The following is a 25,988-nucleotide window of genomic DNA, read 5'->3' as shown; positions in this document are numbered from 1 at the left end:
AGAAATATCAAGGATAAGAACCTATTACTGTTTGTTGTGGTGAGCGTGAATACTGTAACGTGCAAGCTCAGTCAAATCAAATACCCAAAATAAAAGCCAGATTGAACAGAATAAAGATGATCATTGGTCAGTAGAAAAAAGCTGACTAAAGACATACACTACAGTATTTTTTAAAAGATTGCAAGCAGAGAAATAAGCCAAACGTTTGAAACATGATTGGGGCCAAGAGCAGGTTTTATCAGTAATAGAAGGACCCCACCAGCTTTGAAATGAGATAGGATGAACCCAGAAGAGAAATAAAGATTGAACGAGTGATCAGATAAGTGAGATGCAGTAGATTTAGATCTGGATAGGTAGAAATGAAAGTCCAGTTCTGAGATGGCCTGGAACTCTAAACAGTTAGAGTCCAAGAAGGGTGAAGTAGATTCATGGGGAGAACAGAAATCAAGAGAAAGAGAAGGGATAGCTTGATAAGTTGAATAAAAAGCGGTCAGAATGCTAGATTTTTTTGAAGTTTTTGAAGTGAAGTAAATAAACAACTGATCTGCTGAATAAGAAGTTGGGTCATCATTGTGAGGAGGTGTAAGGGACATAGATTTATAGGACAGTTTAAGGTTTCGTTCTTTTGTTTTATTTTCAAAATAAAGGTTTAATTCTTAAGGTTTCTCTTTTCTTCGTTCTTCTAGGTTTCATGGAACTCCAGCCTCCCAGCAGGAAATCACACTGAAAAGAAAAAAAGAATCCAGGGGTGAGTCCTTACATATCCTCTGTTTTATTATACAGTGAGAAAATAGGGGGGGTGTGAAGGAACACCTAGTGCGTAGTGTACAGCCATTACCAACACCAGGTTTGTAGTCTTAATAATAGTGTAGGATATCTAGTTACCACCACTGTTACCAAAGCTTATCCTTTGGTGAGAAGTGTAGGTGATTGTGCGGAGGAGTGACCACAATGTTCCAACCATGGAGTGCTTAACCCGTGCAAAGAACAGGTTTACTTTAAACCCTGTAACTGGCTCCCTCCCATTACAAGTCTCCCGCCTCTCTCCTTCCCAGTATACAGCTCCATACCTGGCTAAGCCACGTTCTTTCTGGAACTTGGCTGGGCGATGCACTATGCCAGGGGCCTCTCTATTCATTCCCATCCTGGCCCCAAGCAAATGGTGGCAGCTCTGTTGCGACCTACGCATCCTCGGGATTGCAGTCAGGATGATAGGTTGTACTAAACATCACCAGAGGAACGACTCTTCTGCTGTTGGGTTGCTCACAGGGTGGCAATGCACTCTTGGCTTTCTCTGGAAGACACCAAGAGGATTTCATCTCACTGCTATCTCCTCTAGTGCAACCAACCTCTTGCAGATTCCTTTTGCACGGAATTACTTTTGGGGTCTTTTCCTGCATGTCAGTAGTGACCTGTTCCCATTGGAGGCGTCATCACTACATGGTCATCTCTGTAAGGTGATCTGGAAGGGGAAACAGACCTGCTTGTCTGCATCCGATCATCATCAACCCGCTGCAGAGAAAGAGGGGTTGGGGCTGGTAAGGGTTTGTCAATGACAACATGCCAGGGTATGGGTTTGTCCTCAATGTCCCCAGTGTGGTCTGCCTGAGAGGAGGAGAATGCTTTTTGCCAATAAGAAATGTTCCTAGGCAGATATGAGTTGAGAAACAACATTTAAGTGAGTGGAGAGGAAGCAAAAAGGACAAAAGGGGTCCTATTGTTGCTAGAATATGAATTTACCTTGAAAAAACAAAAGACAAGAAGTGTTTGGCAAAACAGGAACAGTTGGCTTGATTAAATGCTATAAAAGGGAGCATGGTTACAAAAGCGGGTCCGGGGACTGTCTCAAAATACATTAGTTCTGAATCCCATTTTGGAGCACTATACAGCAATTTAGAGATCTTATTTTAGAAAGAGGAATATTAGCCTAGTCCTGGAGCTGTAAGTCACGCCACCTGATAGCGAATGCAGGTGATCTCAACCTTACCTGGACACGGTAAGGGTCAGAGGATGAAGTGTCCAGATGTCTGACATGAGGAGCGCATGATCACTATGTGTATTGTCTGTGCTGTGTTCTGATTGACTGAGTGTTCCTAACTTCATGTGGAATCTGACCTTATGTTTTTTTGGGAACATGTACACCCCTCTAACCAGAAGTGCGTTATTGAGGTCAATTTCCTGGGACCATTGTGGTGTTGCTGCCTATCTGTGGGACTAATCTGGGTTTTTCCTGGTTGCATGGTTGTACTGCTGGTAACGTGCCAGCCCACCTGTGATCTGTCAATCAGTTGCCTCAGGCCTAGTTCGCGGAGCCTGCCTAACCATGTATTTCTTACTAGGGGTTGATGGAGAGGGCATCTCGGGAGATTTCAACAATAGTGTTTTGATCATGTTTTTCAACATACCCGTATCGTTGTGTGTATCGACATCAATCTTAACATCCCCCTCCAATTGAAATTTCAATTACATCATTTACTCCACACTTCATTACAGACACATTGTTAGAAGCGTGTCCTTTTTCAGTTTTAACTATTACTACTTCCCTAGTTACTTACATTCTACCCAATTTGAGGACTACGTTTTTACAGAAGGAAAGCCCTAATTGTAGGAACCCAAGAGTACAAGAATGAGAACCGGCAGTAATGACAAACACAGTCCCATACTCCACCTCTGAAGCAAGGTAAACCAACTTTTGTACCATTACTGCTCTGAGGCACCTCCCTCCTGACACATGTAAGTTTGTAAAAGATGCAGTGCTTGGATGCAAAGAGAGAGTGTCACATTAGCCATCTTGTTGCCTGGGATGAACGTGCAACAGGGCGCACCAATCTTGGCACACACCCCTCCTTACATTGCGGTCATCAAATCCAATATATATTGATGTTGCATCAACATGAGTAGGATGGCTCTTAGTTCTTCCTTGATCATCACATTAAGGCCAAGGCCAGTACTGTTCATTGTTTTCAACAGCTCCCATCTGGTTATTTGCAGCCAGTAGGGGTTTGCATTCAACCTTTATGGTGAAAAAGGGTACAGACCCTCCTGCATTTACTTGTGTGTCGGTGCACAGTCTGAAATCCTCTGGATTATCCTTGAGCCTTGAGCCCACACAAAATAATCAGCAGTTCTTGAGCCTGGTACAAGAGTCGTCTTCTTCTGTAGCAGATGTTGGAAAAACTCTGACAGACCTTTCTCAAGAGATGGCCAGGGTTGGGTGTGTATGGTGACCAGGGAGCAAAGTCCATGCCATCCGGGGATGAGCTGAGCATTTGCACATTCCCCACACTGCCAGTACAGATCCATCAGCATGGAGGTGCCCCATTGCATGTCTGAATGTGCAGTATTGCACCGCAGTACTCATTCATGCCGAGTAGAATCGTTCCTTTACTGCTGAAACACAAGGAAGACAGTATAAGTCTACATACAATTTGGGGTTGTTCCTTCCCCTCTAACCATGCATACCTATCAATCTCAGTGTCCCATATTTCCTGATAGGGGCTATCTATGCTGATATTTAACCCTCCCCCTACATGACTCATTTCCCTTCATATCATCGAGGTGGATGGCCTCACATTGGAACTCCATGTCTGCCATCCATTTGTTATTGAAGAAGACTGCACCAGACACGCTAAGGGCCTCCCTGAGGACACATAATGAGAGCTGGAGTGTACGTTTTTGTGCATTTCTGTGGTGGCTTTGCTACCTCCAAGAATCTCTTTGCTGGAAACTCCCTGGGCTAAACAGTATACTCACCTATGGTGTCCCTCTTGCGCATCCCACCTAGCTCTGTTTAAATCTCGCTAGGCTTGGTGAAAAGGTACAGTGCTGTGTGATGGCTTTTCTATCAAGTTATATTTACTAGTACGCTATGGTGGTTCTACTCTGTTGGGTTGAATCTTGATCCTAATTCTACATAGGTACAGGTGGAGAAGAAATGTTTCTCCTTTGGGGACTACTTCTTGAGATAAGTAAAGTCTCTCTGCGCCTACTGCATGTGGTATCAGTTGAAACATCACCTAGCTGATTTCTGGGCACCCACAGAGGTCATGTGATGATACACTGCATTGTGTAAGAGCGTGCTGTGTAGTGCGTGTGGAATACTAGCGTTGGGTTCAGTATAATTGTAGGTGATGTGGTAGAGGTTACTAGGCAAGCCTACAAAAATGTCAAGATAGGCTCCATTTGACTAGGCATATCTCTGGATATGGATGGATGCGGCCACGCCTATACTAAACAGAGGGTATACAATGTTTCAATATGTAACTTTTGAACATTGCAGGTCTCGGGATGATTTCCAGAGGATACATTTGTAGTCTTCTGGTGATCAGGGGTTTCTTTTGCTTGAATAAAGTGTGAAAAAGGTCCCTTTGCAAATGTCCTTAACAAAAGTCTGTGGCCTTTGACTTGCACACTTGGGCCTTGTTAGGGTTCTGAAAGTAATCCCTGAAGAGGTTGTGGTCCTCCGTTAAGATGGTGCACTTGCAGTCCACTGCAGACCTGTTGTATAAGAGCTGCAGTTTGTAGCTTAGTTTAGAAAATCATGCATCCTTATGTATCATCATACATCAACCTTGGGGGTTCCTGTGCCTTTCATTTTGAGATGTGCTGTTTTTCACTCACACAATTTAAGAGGGTTACCAGAAGGGAGCCCCATTTTGAGCAGCTTCTTTAAACCAGTGATGGGTGCTTATTCATGGGTTGCCTTTACTCATGGGTAATTGTATCTCCCCCCTCACCACTGCAGGGAGGGATGTTTAGGTATGTGGGTATTTTTGTTTATTTAGCTGCTATTTTATGGACATCTTCAGTCTTCTAGTCTCCAACTTTCCCTAATTTGTGTGGTGGTAATTTGTTGATGTGAGCAATGTGTTTTGACCTATGCGTGCGCAGGGCAATGTTGAAGAGAGGCTGTGTCGCAATTGGCTGTTGGTTAATGATCGCACCGTGCTCCTAGGTCACGTGTCTGCTCCTGTAGTTCAGCCATGCGGCATGCAGTGTGATTTTTCCCTTAAGGCACCAGGTGTCCTGGCGGTGCTCTTTTTCTAGACTTCTTTTGGGCTAGTTTTGGGCTTCTTTTTGTGCTTCCTTAGATGTTAATGTGATTTGCTGTCCCTACTGTTGTGTACCGGAGTGGGCCAGAGAGCTGCTCTGAGTCCCCTGTGATTCCGGTGTGCCGATGTCTGAGATCAAGCCTATGGTTCGTCCCCGGACGGTGTGTGTTAGACCTTGTGAGATGGCTAATCACTAGGCCGGGTAGTGGGGAATTATTTCTGGATATCTCGTGCGGAGCTGTGATGGACATTTGTTAACTCCCTCCCTCCCAGCACCCACTCTTCCACTGACCCCGGATATTTGGGCCTGCCACCCCTGGCAGTGACCACGGGCTTCAGACCGGCAACATGCAACCCTCGCTGTCTTGAGGGCCAGGATCCTGTGAGAAGGCTTTGGATGCTTGAAATATTTTGAGGCAAGGAGAAGGCAACATTTTGTTGAGGTGAGGGTCAGGTGCAAGGCCAGAACTTTGTTGATATTCACCTGAGGTGGGCAATGGAGTTTACTAAGGCTGGCGGTTTTTGGTGAAACCCCCATCCCGGCTCAGCACCATGCAGTGCCTTACAATCTGCCAGACTATGTGCCTGGACTTTGGTGTTTTTGTGAGGTCATCATCATCCCTAGTGCGTGGGAAATATGGCTCCTGACACTGGAACATTGCCTTGTTTTGGAATTGATAGGGGGGCTCCACTGGCTCGGAGGTAGTTGAATGATGGGGTACTTTGAATTGGGACCAATGCTAGTGACTTGGGTGAGGGGACCTGGGTGTTCATTTTTATGGGTTTGTCGGGGAGCCACCCTGACCCTTGTCAGAGTGCCCTCTGCCACGGGGCATGGCCAGGCAACCTCGCCTCCAGGGATCAGCAGCAGAGTGAGGCCAAGGCTCCCATAGGCATCCAAATAGCAGACTCTAACGCGGATTCCTGATCCACAGCAGCCCTGAATGTTTCCCAAACACAAGTAAAGGTTTTGAGTTTTCTCCTATTGTTTTGTCACTAGTCGCTTTTCAAACTTCCTCCATTGCTCCTTTTTTTTAGAGGAAGTTAGCAACGCAATCCAAACTAGTAAAAGCAGCAAATCCCAGCTGACTTGTAAAAACATATCATCAATTTGTGGGGACCCTTATTGACCCAAGTATTGAGGGCCAGTTGTACACCAGGTTTTCCACCATTGTGGGGAGGATCAATTATTTTACCAATATACAAAAAAGGAGACTGCCTAAACCCAGCGTGTTAAAGGCCAATCTCCTTGATTGACCCCCTAGCAAAGATAGCAGGATGCATAATCTTGGAAAGACTACAGCATTGGGCTGAATTGCATGGTAAACTGTCAGACCTGCAATACGGCTGCTGTCTCAGGATTGGGACGATAGAACAGAGTCTCAACCTAAATATGTTAATTAGGAAATATGCCAAGATTGAAAAGGGGAAGACCTACCTAGCCTTTGTTGATCTTTCGTTGACCTTTGACTGCGTAATACATGCCAAGCTTTGGTCAAAACTAAAAGACATGGGGTTGGAGTTGCCAATCATTAGCTTTCTGAGAGACTTATATTCAGGGTGTAGAGCCAAGGTTAGATATGGTGCCAGTAGTGAATGCAGTGAAGTTTTTGGCGTGGAGAGAGGGGTGAGACAGGGGTGCGTCCAGGCCCCCTTCCTGTTTTCATTATACATAAACAGTGTGGGGGAGGAGCTTGTGGCAGCTTCTAAAGATTTTCCACAAATAGGTGAGCACCCGGTCCTGGCCCTCCTCTACGCCAATGAAGCAGTTCTCATGGCTTGCACCCCATTGGCCTTACAGTCATTGCTTACCAACTTTGTCGAATACATGAAGGAATGGGTCTCCAAGTTAACCAATCTAAAACTTTTATTATGAAGTGCGGGAAGAATAGTAAGAAATGCGGAGACATAGTAATAAACGGAACAAAGATTGGCTTCACTGACACTTTCTCTGTACTTGGAGTCCGATTTGACAGGAATGGATTGTGGAACAAGGCCATTGACAATAGAAATAATCTTTTTAGTAAGTCTTGTTGGGATTTTCAAGACAATTGGGAACCAACCCACCTGAGATTATTATGAAGATATGCAAATCAAAATGCCTTAGCATAGCACTTTATGGGGCGGGCATATGGGGACACAAGAAATATGCAGAGGTGCAATTAATAGAAAATACATTTTTAGACACCTTCTAGCAACCTCCAAAAGTACTTCAGTATATGTATCGCATACCAAACTTGTGCCCCTTTTCTTACAAACTTAATTAAGTTAGAAATTGTGGCATAAAATCTGGACCTCAGAATACACAGACCTCAAACAAGCAATAATAGGTGATTGTCTTAAATCAACTTCATATTTGCGCATAGCATGGTTGACGTACGTCCAGCGGTTCTTTTGTGACATGGCTCACCCTAAATATTTTGAGACACCGGAACTGCTAGTTTCTATTAGCAGAAAATGTTGAAAAGGGATGCTTTGACGCATTTTGAAAATCTCAAACTGATAATTGAACTCCCAAAACCAATTGTTTTAAAAAATCAATTGATATTAACTACTTTTAATATGCAGCCTTATCTCAAAACTGTTTTAAACTCACGGCACAGGTTTGTTCTTACACATTGAAAACTGGACATATTCCATTGTTTATTTAGTTTCCCTACTATGAATGATTGTTCCACAAAACTGATAAACTGTCCCTGCGAAGACAGGATGCCCCAGAACACTATGCATGAGGTTGTTTTTTGTAGATTTAATACCCAATATAGGAATCAGTATATCTTTCCGATGATAAGACAGTTACGTTTCACACAATGTCGTCCTGCATATTTGATTTTGCAATCATTGCCAATGTTAGAAATTTGTTGTGGAATATCATTATTTTTATGGGCTGTTTTTTATGTTAGGAAGAACATGACATTAGTTACTACCTAGAACATGGCAAAAAGAGTATGTACTCGTGGGGCACAAGCAGAAAGGTTACTGAAACAAGAGAAATTGAAAAATAATACGAAAAACATTGCACTACTGTATTTTAATAATTTTAGGAATATGCCTGTAGAAACGTTTAATAATAAATCTGGCAACTACATGTTTCAATAATCTGAGCCCTTGCTTTTAAATGTACTTAATTGTATTTTATCAGATGTAATGAAATGAAATCGATGAATGTTTTTTCCCTGTATATTTGCTTTTTTTTATTTTTTATTTGTTTATTGAGTTTTTAGCAAAAACTGAACAGAAGATACATTCACTTTTCCACAAAAGTAAATAAAAATGAGCAGGTCACATACAGTGTATTAATACAGAATCCTTAGCACACAGAAGTTATATCATTTCAGTGTTGACAGTGTGATCCAACAAAACAAAATTATTTATATATATAATGATAAGAAGCTTGAGTCTTTAGTTTTTCTTTGGTCCAAACATTTATTCTCACAAACTGTGATTCAGTTGAAAGCCAGATGAAAACACGTGTTTCGTCGCCTTCAAGTATTAAACTTGCGACTTTTTCAAGGCTGGAAACGCTTAAAACTGTGTATATTATCGTGCAGTGTTAATTCCGACCCACACGGTCCTCCGGCGCGGGTGAAAGTTCTTTAAACGTAGGTGATTTCAGAGGTCGAGAGATTCCGGTGGGAGAAGGACTCCACGTCTATTGATACACGGACCTGTTCACCACTAATATCGTGCTGAATGACTGACTTCTGAAATCACCTACGTTTAAAGAACTTTCATCCGCGCCGGAGGACCGTGTGGGTCGGAATTAACACCGCACGATAATATACACAGATTTAAGCCTTTCCAGCCTTGAAAAAGTCGCAAGTTTAATACTTGAAGGCGACGAAACACGTGTTGGCATCTGGCTTTCAACTGAAATACAGTTTGTGAGAATAAATGTTTGGACCAAAGAAAAACTAAAGACTCAAGCTTCTTATCATCATATATATAAATCATTTTGTTTTGTTGGATCACACTGTCAACACTGAAATGATATAACTTCTGTTTGCTAAGGATTCTGTATTAATGTTTGCACTGTAGTTTCACTACAGTAACTTCAGAGGAGTCTAGTGGTTCTCTTCTTCCTTATAGCACCAGACTAATAGCAAAACTACATAATAACCTAGTGAATTTTTCCAAGAGCGCCATCCCTATCATAACATAGCACCATTCTGTTGTACTCACATACATTGTACAATACGTCACTTGAGTAGTATGAGGAGGAGTAGGAGGGTCATTGGCATTCCATATACATAGCATCAGCAGTACAACAGAGGCATCCCCCATGGAGACACATACCAATCAAAGAGACAATAATCCCACATTGGTGTCACAGGAGTCAACATCCACTTCGCCATAAAGCTACTACTGGTGGACTTTAGATAATATAACACACAACATTATTCCGTTGGCTCTGCAGCAGCGAGGCGATTGGATTCCTGGTATTGAGCAAAAAGGCCCCAAAAATTCAAGGAACAGGAGGAAGGAGGGAGCAGTTCGCTGTATATGTCTGATTGAGGATTGCAGTACACCATATCTCTTTCCCACTCAGCAATTGTAGGTAAAGGCCCTTGCATCCATCTCATGGCAAGCCTGCGTTTGGCCAAGAGAAGGCCCATTGCTATCAGTTTATGCAGTTTTTTACGCAAAGGTTTCGTGTATCCCAGTAATGCCAATAAAGGATCAGGCATGATAGGGGAGCCCACAATGGCGGTGAGAGTCTCAAAGATTTGATGCCAGAACTCCGCCACCGGAGGACATAACCATGCCAAATGGTAAAAGGCAGTACCCGGACATTTGCAACGTTCACAGCAATCAGAGTCACGCAACCCATACCTGTGCAATCGTTCCGGCGTATAGTGAACCCCATTGAGAAATTTGAAATGCACCAATCTGTGTCTACCATTGAGAGAGATTTTGCGGGTGAATAAAACCAAACGTCATCCGAGAGCTGCTACCCGATGTAGGCCTGCCAAGCCAATCGAGCTTTCGTGTAAGGAGCTATCATAGCTTGTAAGGCCGAAACATACAGTTTAAAAACAAAATTAACTGGAGACTGAGATCGGAGTAATAAGGACAGAGGAGGGGAGTCCATAGGTTCTACTAACTCCTCACCCAACACTTCTCGCAATGCATGCTTTGTGCGGTAAAACTGAAACTGCGTCAATGCAGAAGGTCGCTCTCTGTTCGCAATTACAACCTCCCACTTGACCATCTTACCAGCTTTAAAAAGATCACCTATTTCAGACAACCCGAGACTATGCAGAGCACTGAGCACGCCTCTGTCCGAACTAAAAACGAACCAGTGGCATCACTCTATATGCATGCGCTTCAAATATAGTTGAGCTCCGGCGAACACACCAAGCAGGGTGTGCCACGCATGAGCAACAGAGCGATACCAAAGGGGATGATGGACGGAGCATTTGAGCAAATCAAACGCTCACCCCCAGTCAACTGATCTGGGTTTAATCCATCATCATTCTTTAGCTCACTCCACCACCCCAGTTCAGACATGGCCATATGCAAATCAGTCTGGCCCTGTGCCTCAAGGGAACAGCCCAGCTCGAACTGCCAAGCCATGTCTTCCCTGGACCGGAAACAAGAATCCTGGGACTGGTTTTGGGTTCATAACCCTCATCAGCCATGCTATCTTGAATCCAGTGGCAAAGTGAGCAAGGGACCCACGTCTGGGCATACCCTGCCAACTTAGGGCGAACAAAGCGATACCAAAGGGGATGATGGACGTAGCGTTTGAGTAAATCAAACACTCATCCCCAGTCAACTGATCTGGGTTTAATCCATCTTTATTCTTTAGCTCACCCCAGTTCAGACATGGCCATATGCAAATCAGTCTCACCCTGTGCCTCATGGGAACAGTCCAGCCCGAACTGCCAAGCCATGTCTTCCCTGGACCGGAAACAAGAATCCTGGGACCGGTTTCGGATTCATAACTCTCATCAGCCAGGCTATCTTGAATCCAGTGGCAAAGTGAGCAAGGGACCCACGTCTGGGCATACCCTGCCAACTAAGGGCGAACAAAGTGATACCAAAGGGGATGATGGACGGAGCGTTTGAGCAAATCGAACACTCACCCCCAGTCAACTGATCTGGGTTTAATCCATCATCATTCTTTAGCTCACTCCACCACCCCAGTTCAGACATGGCCATATGCAAATCAGTCTGACCCTGTGCCTCATGGGAACAGTTCAGCTCGAACTGCCAAGCCATGTCTTCCCTGGACCGGAAACAAGAATCCTGGGACCGGTTTCGGGTTCATAACCCTCATCAGCCAGGCTATCTTGAATCCAGTGACAAAGTGAGCATGAGCAAAAGAGTTCACCGAGTCGAGGATACCGCAACGCCGATCCGGAGCTCTAGTTAAAAGCCAAGGCATCGGCTCGGGAGCAGCAGCAACTCTTTCTATATGAAGATGCGGCAGAGTTTGGGGGCCTTGTACCCAGGCATGCGCGTGGGACGCCTGAGCTACCCTATAATAAAGCTTGAAATCAGGAGCACCTAAGCCCCCAGCAGAGCATGGTAACATGAGGGTGTCCATGGAGACACGCGGCGTCTTTCCCGCCCAAACCAGTCTGCCCATCAACACCCGCAATTCCTTAAACAAATGCCGTGGAACAACAATGGGAATGTTCACAAATAAAAAGAGAAGGCGAGGCAGTACCACCATCTTCATCAGGGAAACTCTACCCACTAGGGATAACGGGAGCCGAATCCAGCTCTCCACGTCCTCACTCAATTTTGTTATACCTCCACCATAGTTTGCCTGGATAACCTGGTCAGCGTCCGAGTGAACTCGGATACCAAGATAACAGACCAGGGGGCATATGTATCAAGTTCCGTTTTTGCAATTCTCAAATAGCGATTTTTAGAGAATCGCTATTTGAGAATTGCAAAACGAGATGTAATAAAAAATGTGTAAATGTTTTGTGATTCCTTGGCATTCCTTAATTGCGATTAGCAAATTGCTAATTGCAATTAAGGAAAACCTTCCCATTCATTCCTATGGGCTATGAGGCGTCTAAGAAGACATCCACTGCCGGGATATCCGGACGGGTGTGCTGCAAAGCACCGAACACCGTGGGGAGATTCTGTGTAAGCGTGCGGCCCGGAAAAAAAAACAACCTGTTCAGGCCCAATTAACTGAGGCAACAGTGGGGAGAGACGGTTTGCAAGGATCTTAGCAAATATCTTAGTGTCCACATTCAACAAAGAAAGTGGACGGTAAGAGGAACAGAGGTGTGGTTCCTTATCTGGCTTAAGTAAGGTAACGATCAAGGCTTCCCGCATTGTCTGTGGCATAATCCCAGCAGCGCCAATTTCATGAAACAGCGTGGCCAACTGGGGAATCAATAAATAGCTAAAGGCTTTATAAAACACAACTGTGAGCCCATCATGTCCAGGCGCACTGCCTTTCCTCATAGAGTTCAACGCTAGTCGGATCTCCTGTAGCTCTATAGGACACATTAAGAACGCCCTATGCCAGTTTTGTAACCAAGGGAGTTTGATATATTCCCGATATTGCAGAATGTCCGCATCACTAGGGGAAACCTTAGAGATATAAAGCTCCTGATAGTAGTGTCGGAACTGATCAGTAACGACCACCGGATCAGTCTCAGTGGATCCTGAAGCTGAAGCCGAAGAGGGGACATAACTGGAGCCCACCCTGCGCCTTGCCATGGCTGCCAGGACCGAACCTGGTCGACCCGCCTCCCCGTAAACACAAGCTGTAGCATATTTTCCCATATGCTTAACCTCGGTGTCCGCCTCATCATTAAACTCGGCAATCACGGATTTCAGCAGGTCCTGCAGTTATGGCAAGGACCCCCGAGATAGTTCGTCCTCTAAAGCGGCAATTCGGGCTTCCAACAGCGCCAGTCTACCACGGATGGAACGGAGTACCCACGCGTGTTTGCTGATGGCTATAGCTCTAATGTAGACCTTAAAAGATTCCTAAACTGTGGGATAGGAATTACTGTGCCGATATTTATCGCAAAGAACTCTGAAATTGCATCACTGAGCTCCTCCTTAAAGACCGCATCTAGCAACGAATAGGGGGAGAACCTCCACAGGAAGGGGGAGGCCCACGCAGAGGAACAGATAGAGTGAACAGGATAGGCGAGTGGTCCGAGAACGTCTGTGCCAACACCTCACAGTCCTGCACTGTGGGCAACAAGGGTTGCGAAATGAGCCAGTAGTCAATACGTGTGTGTATGTCGTGTGGGGCTGAGTAGTGTGTGAATCCACCCTTATACCGAGAGCGGGCCCTCCACACATCAACAACCTGCAACTGTATAGACACATCAGCATTCGCCCTGGCAGCAGCCGAAGGTGGCCTCATGGGACCCTTAGAGCGGTCTAACAGTGGATCCAAGACGCAATTACAATCCCCGCCCAACACTACAGATGAAAGGGCGTGTGACTGACTAGCCCGGGAGAGAGAATAATAAAACTGTGGATTGTCATAGTTCGGGCCGTAGGAGTTGACTACCAATATATCAATGGAGGAATTATAGCAGCAAGAAATGGTGTACCTGCCAGACGGATCCGCCTCGCAACACTCCATCAGGAGCTTCACACCAGGATTAACCCAGGTCAGGACACCCCTAGAGTGTGAGGTAAAACCAGCGGCATGAAAATCTCCTAACATACGGCTACTTGTCAGCAGGCTACAGCTGGGATGGAGGTGCGCCTCCTGCAAGAGAGCGATGTGAACCTCTTTTATCTTCAGATAGGCTAGAATTTTGTGCACTTTCTATGGTCATTAAAACCCCGAACGTTCCACGTCAAGAATTTCAGGCTCTTCCGGTTAGTCATACGGACCAGTAATTAACAAGGAAAGTGAGCAATTTTCAGTGCCATTCACAGCATTAGATGGACGCCCCACCCTCTGGGACAAGAAAATATAACCACCACATGTGACCTGCAAGAAGAAAACGTCAAAAATATACAAAAAAGATCCCCACATCGCCACCCCCGCCCACGCCTTGCATACCCCAACCAAGCAAGAGCGACATTCAACCCTCCCAGGAATGACACCCACTGAATAAACCCAGAAAAAAAGAAAATAATGACCACAAACATCATCCCCCAAAACATTCTCAACAGCAACGGATAACGCTTAGGGGCGGATGTTACCCAACAATCTCGAGCAACATTCTCCGAGAACCATCTCACCTTAAGCAAATAGTAGGCCTCAAAATATTCACTATGCACTTCGGAGAGGCCAAGAACAACAAGATTGTAATAGGTAGCATATAATGAATAGGCATCAAACAGGAAAATAGTGCCGCAATCAGCGAACATCATCATTATAAGGAAAAGAGTCCCCCCTCCCACTGTAGCCAGAGAAACAGCAGCGGAGACCCGAACAGCTCCAGCCAGTTCACAAGAAGAAGCAAATGGGACCCAGTGTATGCATTCAGTCATTGTCATCCAAAGTGTGCGGCGAGGAATCGCCATCTGTGCCCTCGTCCTGCGCTCTTCTGTGTTTACCTTCTACCTCCCAGGATTTCAGCGCCTTTTATAAGGATTGCGGATCAGTGAAAATATGCAGTTTGCCATCGAGAAGTACTTTCAGCCGTGCTGGATAGAGCATAGCATACTCGAGGTGGTGATCTCGCAGCTTACGCTTTAAGAGAACAAACAGCGCCCGGGCCTCCTGCACTTTGACAGTGAAGTCGGGAAAGAGGAAGAGGAAGGAGCCCTCATATTGCAGTGCATCCAGTTCCCTCACCTTTCGGAGTGCGGCATCTCTGTCTCGATAGTTGAGGAACTTAGCAATAATGGGCCGAGGGGAGCACCAGGGTGGGGTTTATGGCCCAGTGAGCGATGTGCCCTCTCTACAACAAACATAGCGGAGAAGGTTTCAGGACCCAGCAGCATTTTGAGAAGCTGCACTATGAAAATTTCTATGGGCCCAGTAGGTGTGGATTCAGGGAGGCCCATGATACGGAGGTTGCAGTGCCTTGATCTAGCCTCCAAATCCTCAGCGGGGTCCAGTAGCGCAATCAGCGCCTTCTCTACTTGCCGCTGTGTGGTATTGGCATCAGATTGGGCTTCTTCTGTTTCCATGATATGGTGTTCTGCCATATCCAGACACTCCGCGTGCGTGTCGACTCTTTCTATCATCCGATCCATTCTGTAGGCCAGTGTGTCTATCTTGGCGTCTATAGCAGTTAGACCATGCTGCATAGCAGCAATAATTTGTTTTATATCATTCACTGGGTCATCCGCAGGGCTATCTGGATCAGCTAACGCCGAGTCAGCTGCCTTCTCCTGCCGCCGAGACTTACGATGTTCAAACGTTAGTTTGGGCTGGGGCTTATCAGGTTTACCCATGTTGGCTCCAGAGGCGTCTACGATCTCCGCCCTCAAAGTACAGCCAAAGATGCACACTTTCACCCGCCAAATCCCGGGATCAGGGATGTGGGAGGACCGGGAACTGCACGGGGAGCAAGAGGGTTAAACAGACAGAGGAGCTGGACTATCAATATGGCCTCACTGGTATCCCGCCACCTCATTGGTGAATGACGGTGTGTTAGGTTCTCAACACCAGCCAAACCGGGGTCTTTGTGTTGCAACAAATCAGGCCCCAACCAGTACAGGACTTCGAGTTTATTAGGCCTGCTCGACCCAGAATACCACTGCTAGTACCACACGGGCCTCAGCGCAGACTATGGGGCACAGGTAGCACATCGGGCGGCCGAGGGTACAGCAAAGGCGTACCTGTTCGTCAAGGGTCGCTCCCCAGGTCCGCGGCAGACGTAGCACACCAGGCTCCAGATCGCGACGGCTCCGCAAGGGTGATCCGGAATGTCCGCACGGCGCGGGCCACGTCCAGGGGCCGCGGCAAGCAGAGCCCCAAAGAATGCTGCTCAGCATCCAGGCCTCAGGCGCAAAACTCTTGTCGGTATGCCAGATCCGAGCCGCGATGTTGGTAAGGGGGCGCCAGGCGACCACAGCGTGCTCCCCTGACCTCGCCATAGTTGGCGTGCACATCAGCCGCGTTTCCAGGCTGCGCGCCCACAGGATTATCGGCGGTCAATATCTCCGGTACCAGGAGCACTACAGGCAGTCAGACAGCTTCAGCGGACTCAGCGGAAGGCCGATATCACAGCCCCTGCCTCCGTTTCTCCGTTGTGGGCAGAGGAGGCCGCAAATCATGCAGACATCTAGACAGTCAGGGAATATTTTCCTCAGAGCCGTCCATATCTGGAGTCTGAAGAAATTGAGTGTGACCCCGTCATTGGTCTGATCTCTGAAGAAGCTGCTGAGCAGACCCTTGACATCGCCTAATGCTAGGTTTATCTGCCCGGTGTTTTTCTGAAAACATGAGATCCATTTTCCTGCACCATCCATCAATAGGGGCAGTTTAGACCTGAGCCCTTCTTTATCCATCTGAGCCAATGGCACATAGATGATCCTTGGCGAGCACTTCTGCAATAACAGGCATAATTTGGCTGGGAGCTGCTCCGCTGGTTTCTCCCTCACGTAGTGCTCCCAGGAAATACTACATGTAGTTTTTCCATGACAGCCATGATCTCTGTTTCCAAGGATCCCTACTCCAGCCAGGGTTTATCAGACTGACCCTTCCTTTTGGTCGAATGGGTTAGCAGGGGGCAAAATGGTCATGCAAAGACCTCACCTTCTTCTCCAGTCACTATCTCTCTGGGGGTAGTTTATCTGACCAGCGCGATCTGGGGAAGCAGTAGTCGTCCTCGTTGCTGCTCTCCTTGCGCTCACTACATCTTAAGTGGGTTTAAACTAGGCTACCTTGATCTCTTATTTCCTGGATGGTCCCTCTCCTCTGCCGATAGGGGTCTCCCCTCTAATTCTACTTTAGACTCCTCTCTGGATAGAACCCTGGGCATAGCTCTGCCTTCCTTGAGGGAGGGCGTGCTGCTCTGTTCTCTCTTGGCGCTTCTATGGTGAGAGCTCTCACTCTCTTTCCATCCTTAACTCACACCTCTTCTCTACCTTCTGCCTGGGCTGCCTCCTTCGTTCAGAGCTGAGCATAGTTCTCCTTGATGGGAATTTGCTCTTGAACTCATCTATCATCTCCTCCCCTGCTTGAGCATACCCTGGGGGAGTATACCCTGTTTGTCCCCCCTTGATGTCAGACCCCAGAAGACTGGAACATTTTTCCTTGCTCCCACTAGTGGTGTCACTGTCCAGAATGGCTATGAACCTCCCAGTCACCTGAGAGCGTTCTACTGCACGGGTTGGAGTACATGCTTCCCGCGCCGCTGGGGCTTGATTGGTTGAATATGATGGATGGGGTGGGCGAACTTTGAGGAACTCTAGCACTGAACTGGGATGATGCTGGGATCGCCTGAGACTGACAGTTTGGTAGCCTCTCCATCCAAGATCTAGCGACTTGCTGCGTGGTGCGGGCCCTCCAGCTCCCACAACTGGCAGATTGGCGTAACCTATTACCGGAATGACTGGGATGGCAGGCATCAGAAAGAGACCCTCTGTTCCTGCATTTGGTGAGGGAGGTGCTGACGCCTTGCTTGCATCCTCTGGAAAGGAATTGTCATTCTGGCCTCCTCGAAGATGGCCCAAATTCCTTCTAGCCATCTTTTGCCCTGCATATTTGGCCCAAATGTGTGTCCTTGTGTGTTCTATTATGTTATTGTTGAAAGTTCCCTTCTCTGTCCAGGGGAACCCGTGTACCTTAGTGTGTGCATGCCATTCAGGGCAAAACTTGTCTTGCTTTTCAGACATTTAGACTCCATGATTTAGTTGGGAACTTTTTAAAAGGACCGGTATATTCTAACTTCACAGGTCAAATATTCCAGAATTCTAATCTGATCATGGGGAAATATGTACACAGGATTATGCTGGTGCTAACTATTTTACTAGGAGCTCAGCCTTTGACAAATATGCATAGAAAATAGACTTGCACAATAAACAAAAAAAACTGCACAGTAAGGGTTACAACCTGAAAGAAAATGCATTGGTTTATTCAAAAACACTTTGACTTTTTAGCACCAGAATTGCAGATATGGGATAACGATTCATGGGAATGGCAATTCCTTCAAATGTACATTAAATCATTAACAAGACTCGGCCTTCTACACAGTTGCAATAATTTATCAGAACGAAAACATAAAGAATGTAACATTTGAATGCCACAGATGTAAATCCGTTCGGGCAGGGTGCTTTTCCTTCAGCTGCAGTCAGGCTCGAAGAACCAATCTCTCCTATCTGGATTGCCAAAATGTTGCTGGAATGTGAATTTACCTTGAAAAAACAAAAGACAAGAGGCGTTTGGCAAAACAGGAACAGTTGGTTTAATTAAATGCCATGGCCAGGAGTACAGTTGCAGAAGAGGGTCTGAGTACCGTCTCAAAATACATTTGTTCTGAGTCCCATTACATACAGTCTTTGGAGCATCATAAACCAATTTAGAGATCTTATTTTAGAAAGAGAAATGTGGGCCTAGTCATGCAGCTGTAAATTAAGCAACCTGATAGCAAATCTGACCACATATTTCTTACTCAGGGTTGATGGAGAGGGCATCTCACGACATTTAAACAATAATGATTCGGTCTCGTTTTTGAACATACACGTAACGTTGCGTATATCAACATTAAGATTAACATTATATTCAAGCCACAGATATTCAAATTTACTGGGAATTCTTTGAAGGGTTACAATTTCTGCAAATACCCCGGGTTGACTGGACTTTGCCACATGTCTGAAAGAGAGCACAAGTATTAAGACCATTAGAGAGTGCTGGGAAGAGTGAAAATGTAGCTTGGTCAAGAGGTAGAGTCAAGAGATTGTACAGAAGAGGCAAAGTGTCACAGGCTGAGACTGCTAATAGATGAAGAGCAGAATTGTGTAGTTGTTTCAGAAGAAAGTAGAAAACGTAGATGAGGCTGGTGGAACAATTTCAGTGCACCTCAAGGAGTTAACTAGCATAAAATGACCAGAAGGAGGAAATAGAAATAGGGAAGGCGAGGAAAGAAAAAGAAAGCCGGAATGGAGGAAAACCATTCCTCTATGAATACGTGTGAGCAGAGACTGCAACAAAGTAAATTCAGAAGACTCAAAATGTAGGCGTAAAAGAAGGATAAATGTCTAATTAGAAACTTGAAGATTACCGCTGTCGAAAACAAACTATGATGAAGTGTCCAGGATACAGGAAAATTAGTATTCGGATCCTCAAAAAACAAAATAAGTGGCCGATGCAGGTAAATAGATAATGGGAAAACCCAAAGATGTAGGCAAATCAAAGGAAATTAAGTGAAATTCGCAAGGTCAGGTCAGGTACTGCTTATACCCTTAGCGCGCTGGTATGAGCGCTCTGCTCGCTCTGCATTTTAAACTCCAGTTTTGTTCTTTTTGTCATTTTGGCTTTTACTGTTCCCCTGCTTTTAGCAGGACCTGGGTATAGATCCCCCCCTCCCTCTTACCGCACGTAAAATTGACTAAAGCACCGTCATTTGGCGGGTCCGGGTTCCGTGGGTGGTCCTGGGTTGCAGCTTTAGGCGCCATCTTGCTTTGGGCTTTGTTGTTTGTTTGCGGGCGCCATCTTGGAGCGTATTGACGCTCGCTCGGCTCCAAGGAACACCTATTTAAAGTCGTCCTCTCCCGCGCAGCGGGTACGCGCAGTGGGACGCCGTCGCTTAGCCGGAGTCGTGCCTGAGTCCTGCCCGTCTGCGCCCGTCCGCGCTAAGGACGCGCAGGGCGCAGCGGGCACCTGGGGTCCTTGAGAGTTGGTCTCGGCTCTCGTTACCATGCTGGTGTACTCTGGCGACACTCTGCGGGGTATAGGTCGTTCAATTGTGAGTTGTACCCTTCCCCCTATACACCCACTAGTGGGCTCCTTTCACTGTGCGTGTGGAAGGTGGTCTTTGGATCCCCCTACCCTGAGCTCACGCGAAAATCCTACGGTTGCCCTTAGTAGGAACCGCGCCGAGCATTCCCTTCGCATCTTCAGCCTGAATGCCAGGTCTCTGGTGCTGCATTATCAGGCCGTGTTTGACCTGATACAGGAAGAGGCCCCGGACATCGTAGCCATCACCGAGACGTGGTTGAAGGATGACGATGTGGCCATTATCAACTTGGCATTTCCCTCTGATTTTTCGGTTTTTACCCTTAACCGATCTACTAGGGGAGGGGGTATTGCGTTGGCCATGCGACCTGGCCTCACTGGTAGTTGGTCTGGTTTGACCATTGCGGGATGTGAAAGTGCGGTGTTTAAGATCTCGGTCACCCCACATTTCACACTCTCGGGGATGGTGGTTTATCGCCCCCCTGGGAGTGATGTGGCGTTTAGAGCGGCCTTCCCCGACGTGGTTAGTTCCTTGGTAGTAGGCTGCTCCAATTTCTCGATTTTGGGAGACCTCAACTTACATTTTGAGAACCTTACCTTCCCCTCGGTTAGCGGTATTCTTGCTGACCTGGAGGCCCTTCAACTGGTGCAAATGGTTCGACAGTCTACTCATACAGGCGGCCATACCTTAGATCCTTTTTTCACCAATTTGGCAGACGCTGCTGTCTCCGCCGTCACACCTCTTGGCTGGACGGACCACTCTTTGGTTACCATCTGTACCCCTTTGCCGGGAATGATTACTGTTCCCCCGGCAAAGCTGGTTACAAGGCGGCAATGGAGTAAATTACGGCTGGAGGACTTACATCGTGTCCTCGCCGAGGAGCCTTTAGAACCTCCGATGCTGGTTGACTCGGGTTACGAGAAGTTCTGCTCCTGGATCTCCAAGGCGCTTGACGCCCTTATCCCAATTACCGCTTGTAAAGTCAGCTCCAGGGACTCCAGTCCGTGGTACGATGGCGCCTTACGTACTCTCAAGGGTAGTTGTAGGCGAGCAGAGAGGGCTTGGCGGAAGGCGTACGATAGCGGGAAGAAAGCTATTTATCTCGCCTCCGTCAAATTATACCATCGGGCTGTTTGCCAAGCTCGGGCAGCTTACTACGCTACTGAATTCGGCAACAGCTCCAACCCCTCTAAAACCATCTTTAAAGTGATGAAGGATCTTTTGGCAAAGCGTGCCTGTATCACGACGACTGGTTCCACCACTCACTGTGAGGCTCTCGCTCGGTTTTTTTTGGAAAAGGTCCAAAACATCTATCGGACGTTGTGGCCATTATCAACTTGGCATTTCCCTCTGATTTTTCGGTTTTTACCCTTAACCGATCTACTAGGGGAGGGGGTATTGCGTTGGCCATGCGACCTGGCCTCACTGGTAGTTGGTCTGGTTTGACCATTGCGGGATGTGAAAGTGCGGTGTTTAAGATCTTGGTCACCCCACATTTCACACTCTCGGGGATGGTGGTTTATCGCCCCCCTGGGAGTGATGTGGCGTTTAGAGCGGCCTTCCCCGACGTGGTTAGTTCCTTGGTAGTCGGCTGCTCCAATTTCTCGATTTTGGGAGACCTCAACTTACATTTTGAGAACCTTACCTTCCCCTCGGTTAGCGGTATTCTTGCTGACCTGGAGGCCCTTCAACTGGTGCAAATGGTTCGACAGTCTACTCATACAGGCGGCCATACCTTAGATCCTTTTTTCACCAATTTGGCAGACGCTGCTGTCTCCGCCGTCACACCTCTTGGCTGGACGGACCACTCTTTGGTTACCATCTGTACCCCTTTGCCGGGAATGATTACTGTTCCCCCGGCAAAGCTGGTTACAAGGCGGCAATGGAGTAAATTACGGCTGGAGGACTTACATCGTGTCCTCGCCGAGGAGCCTTTAGAACCTCCGATGCTGGTTGACTCGGGTTACGAGAAGTTCTGCTCCTGGATCTCCAAGGCGCTTGACGCCCTTATCCCAATTACCGCTTGTAAAGTCAGCTCCAGGGACTCCAGTCCGTGGTACGATGGCGCCTTACGTACTCTCAAGGGTAGTTGTAGGCGAGCAGAGAGGGCTTGGCGGAAGGCGTACGATAGCGGGAAGAAAGCTATTTATCTCGCCTCCGTCAAATTATACCATCGGGCTGTTTGCCAAGCTCGGGCAGCTTACTACGCTACTGAATTCGGCAACAGCTCCAACCCCTCTAAAACCATCTTTAAAGTGATGAAGGATCTTTTGGCAAAGCGTGCCTGTATCACGACGACTGGTTCCACCACTCACTGTGAGGCTCTCGCTCGGTTTTTTTTGGAAAAGGTCCAAAACATCTATCGGACGTTGTGGCCATTATCAACTTGGCATTTCCCTCTGATTTTTCGGTTTTTACCCTTAACCGATCTACTAGGGGAGGGGGTATTGCGTTGGCCATGCGACCTGGCCTCACTGGTAGTTGGTCTGGTTTGACCATTGCGGGATGTGAAAGTGCGGTGTTTAAGATCTTGGTCACCCCACATTTCACACTCTCGGGGATGGTGGTTTATCGCCCCCCTGGGAGTGATGTGGCGTTTAGAGCGGCCTTCCCCGACGTGGTTAGTTCCTTGGTAGTCGGCTGCTCCAATTTCTCGATTTTGGGAGACCTCAACTTACATTTTGAGAACCTTACCTTCCCCTCGGTTAGCGGTATTCTTGCTGACCTGGAGGCCCTTCAACTGGTGCAAATGGTTCGACAGTCTACTCATACAGGCGGCCATACCTTAGATCCTTTTTTCACCAATTTGGCAGACGCTGCTGTCTCCGCCGTCACACCTCTTGGCTGGACGGACCACTCTTTGGTTACCATCTGTACCCCTTTGCCGGGAATGATTACTGTTCCCCCGGCAAAGCTGGTTACAAGGCGGCAATGGAGTAAATTACGGCTGGAGGACTTACATCGTGTCCTCGCCGAGGAGCCTTTAGAACCTCCGATGCTGGTTGACTCGGGTTACGAGAAGTTCTGCTCCTGGATCTCCAAGGCGCTTGACGCCCTTATCCCAATTACCGCTTGTAAAGTCAGCTCCAGGGACTCCAGTCCGTGGTACGATGGCGCCTTACGTACTCTCAAGGGTAGTTGTAGGCGAGCAGAGAGGGCTTGGCGGAAGGCGTACGATAGCGGGAAGAAAGCTATTTATCTCGCCTCCGTCAAATTATACCATCGGGCTGTTTGCCAAGCTCGGGCAGCTTACTACGCTACTGAATTCGGCAACAGCTCCAACCCCTCTAAAACCATCTTTAAAGTGATGAAGGATCTTTTGGCAAAGCGTGCCTGTATCACGACGACTGGTTCCACCACTCACTGTGAGGCTCTCGCTCGTTTTTTTTTGGAAAAGGTCCAAAACATCTATCGGACGTTCCCTTGTACAGGGCCTCCGGTTGAGCCCCCGATCAACATCTATGGTGTTTCCACCAACATCTATGGTGTTTCCACCTTGCACGTGCTGCCCCCGCTGACATCAGAGGGGTTTGACCTCCTGGCTCTGCAGGTCAAATCAGGGTCCCCCGCTGATCCGCTTACAGCGACTCTTTTTAGAGAGCAGTCGTTTGTGGGACGGGCCGTGGTTCACTCCTTGATTAACATCTCGTTGGAATCAAGCACGGTACCCGCTAGCTGGAAGCGGGCAGTGGTTTCTCCCATTTTGAAGAAGCCGTCCCTGGATCCAGATAAACCTGAAAACTACCGGCCCATCTCCTTACTTCCGTGGCCGACCAAAGTGTTGGAGGCCCATGTCAACAAAGTTCTTTCTGCTCACCTTATCCATGCTAACATCTTGGATCCCACCCAGAATGGGTTCCGTGCTGGACACAGCACGGAGACCGCCCTCCTCTCCATGGCTGAACACCTTCGCACGGTGTTGGATGCGGGACAGACAGCAGCGCTCGTCTTATTGGACTTGAGCGCCGCGTTTGATACTGTTTCGCATCCTATCCTGTTGCATCGCCTGGAGGAGATTGGGCTGGGTGGACCTGCCCTCCAGTGGTTCCGGTCTTTTCTAGACGATCGTTTCTTTAGCGTTGCCGTCCCACCGTTCCAGTCCCAATTCCATCCTTTGAAACAGGGGGTGCCGCAAGGATCCTCGCTGAGCCCCACGTTGTTTAATCTCTACGTGAGACCGCTGGCTGAGGTCGTCAAGCAATGGGGCATGACTATGGTCTCATATGCTGACGACACTCAGCTAGCGGTTACGATCAGCGGGGATGCGGACCGGGATGCCCCCAGGTTTCAGAGTGGACTTAGGGCGGTGGCGAGCTGGATGAAGAACAACTGTCTCCAGCTCAACGCCAAGAAAACAGAGATCATGATCGTAGGCAAGAGATCGGAGCTATGGGGGGACAGGTGGTGGCCTATGGAGCTGGGGCCGGCCCCCCTTCCGGTCACGGAATTAAAGAACTTAGGAGTATGGATGGATCCCTCCCTCAGCTACGTTGGCCACACGAAGAAAATCGCGGCCTGTTGCTTTGGTATCTTACGGTCGCTTCGCCCTGTTTTGAAGTTCTTTGACCATCGCACCAGGCAGCTGATAGTCCAGGCTACAGTGTTATCTCGCCTGGACTATGCCAGCTCTCTTCTGGTAGGGTCCAATGTGGCTGAGGTTACCCGCCTCCAACGTGTCCAGAACGCTGCGGCGAGAGCTATTGTTGGCCTACCCCGTACTTGTTCTGCCTCCAGCACATTGAGATCACTGCACTGGCTGCCTATCAGGGCCAGAATTCAGTTTAAAGTGCTGTGTATGGCGTTCAAGATTCTGAGGGGGGTAGGTCCCCCTATTCTTGCGGACCTTTTGTCTTGGTATGTGCCTACTCGGCCCCTGAGATCCATGGGTCATGCACTCACTGTAATTCCCCGATACAGGCTGTGTCGGGTCGGTGGCCGTTCTTTCCGGGTCAGAGCAGCCGAGCTCTGGAACTCCCTTCCTGTAGAGTTGCGACTGCTAGATGATCTTTTAGTCTTTCGTAAAGCCTTAAAAACCTTTTTGTTTTAATAAATTCACTTTCCTCCTTTCTGTTGTGTTTCCTGTGGTGTTGCATTTTTACCTGCCATGCGCCTGGACGCCCCTTAGCTGGGGCAGCAGTGCGCATTACAAATGTATGTAACATAACATAACATAACATAACATAACAAGACAAAGTAAACTAAAATAGGAGTTGTAGCAGCAATAGAACGATTGTGATAAAGGAGACCACCCCACCGCTCCTCCATCTAATCGTAGGAGTGGGCAAAACAATTACTGAGAAGTCGTCAGAGCTGCTGATATAGTGGAATCATTATGACCTTCCCATGTTTCTGTATTAGACAGAAATTGAAGTTTTAAAGACATCAATATATCTAAAACACAAACATGTTTGTTAGATAAAGTTAGGGCATTCTAAAGACCCTGCTTGATACTGAGAAGTAAGATTCCAGAACCTGAGGGTAAATATGGTATCAGTAGCATCACTTAGTCTACAAATTCAAATTAGGTGGTCTGTAATGGTGATGCGAACTAGAATATGCACTTTACACAAACGTAAACCACAGCAGCCATTAAATTAATCTGTGCCTAATCATCGGGTAGCTTGGCACAAATAGGCCACACAAACAGTAACACAAGAAAAATACAACTTAAGAAAAATCCTAAACCAATTTTGGTAAAAAGCGTACATTTGTATAAATAAAATGACACCAAAAAGGTAAAAATCCGATCAGTAAACTGGAAATATTGATTTTAACACTTTAGGTGAAAATGGCGCAAAAATTGCAAAAAGCACCACTTGAGGATATCCGGTCATGATATACTGGGGAAAAAGTCACAAGTTCAGGGCAACCTTGATGCAGCATGGGCCAGATACAGGGACCAGGTTTATCCCACTGTATATACAGTCTTAAGTCCAACACAAAGAGTTCCGTCCAGTTTTCGGCATGAAGAGCAGGTAACCTGTTGTGGATATTCATTTCTGTTGGCACTGTCACGGACTGTTGCTCTTGATGCAAAGTGCAGGTCTCATGTTGCCGATTGTCACAGACAGTAGCTGTCACTGAGAAGAGCAGGTTCCTCTAAATATTTTTGTGGTTGGTTGTCACAGGCGGCAGA

General features: G+C 47.2%; 1 protein-coding gene across 7 annotated transcripts in view; it reads left to right on the top strand.

Moving 5' to 3' along the window:
• The window catches only part of LOC146798110 (cytochrome P450 2F3-like), a 585,105-nt gene that overhangs the window by 120,446 nt on the left and 438,671 nt on the right, over positions 1-25,988 (top strand). For 6 of the 7 annotated variants that reach the window (XM_085625327.1, XM_085625332.1, XM_085625334.1 and 3 more), the window contains exon 2: positions 687-748. The gene's annotated coding sequence lies outside the window, so the exon portion shown is untranslated. Of the gene's footprint in view, positions 1-661; positions 749-25,988 lie in introns of all 7 variants that reach the window. The other variant, XM_085625328.1, reaches the window with a different exon arrangement.

Source organism: Triturus cristatus, chromosome 9, assembly GCF_964204655.1.
Source record: "Triturus cristatus chromosome 9, aTriCri1.1, whole genome shotgun sequence".
NCBI lineage: Eukaryota > Metazoa > Chordata > Amphibia > Caudata > Salamandridae > Triturus > Triturus cristatus.
This window is presented reverse-complemented; position numbering and strand designations above follow the sequence as displayed.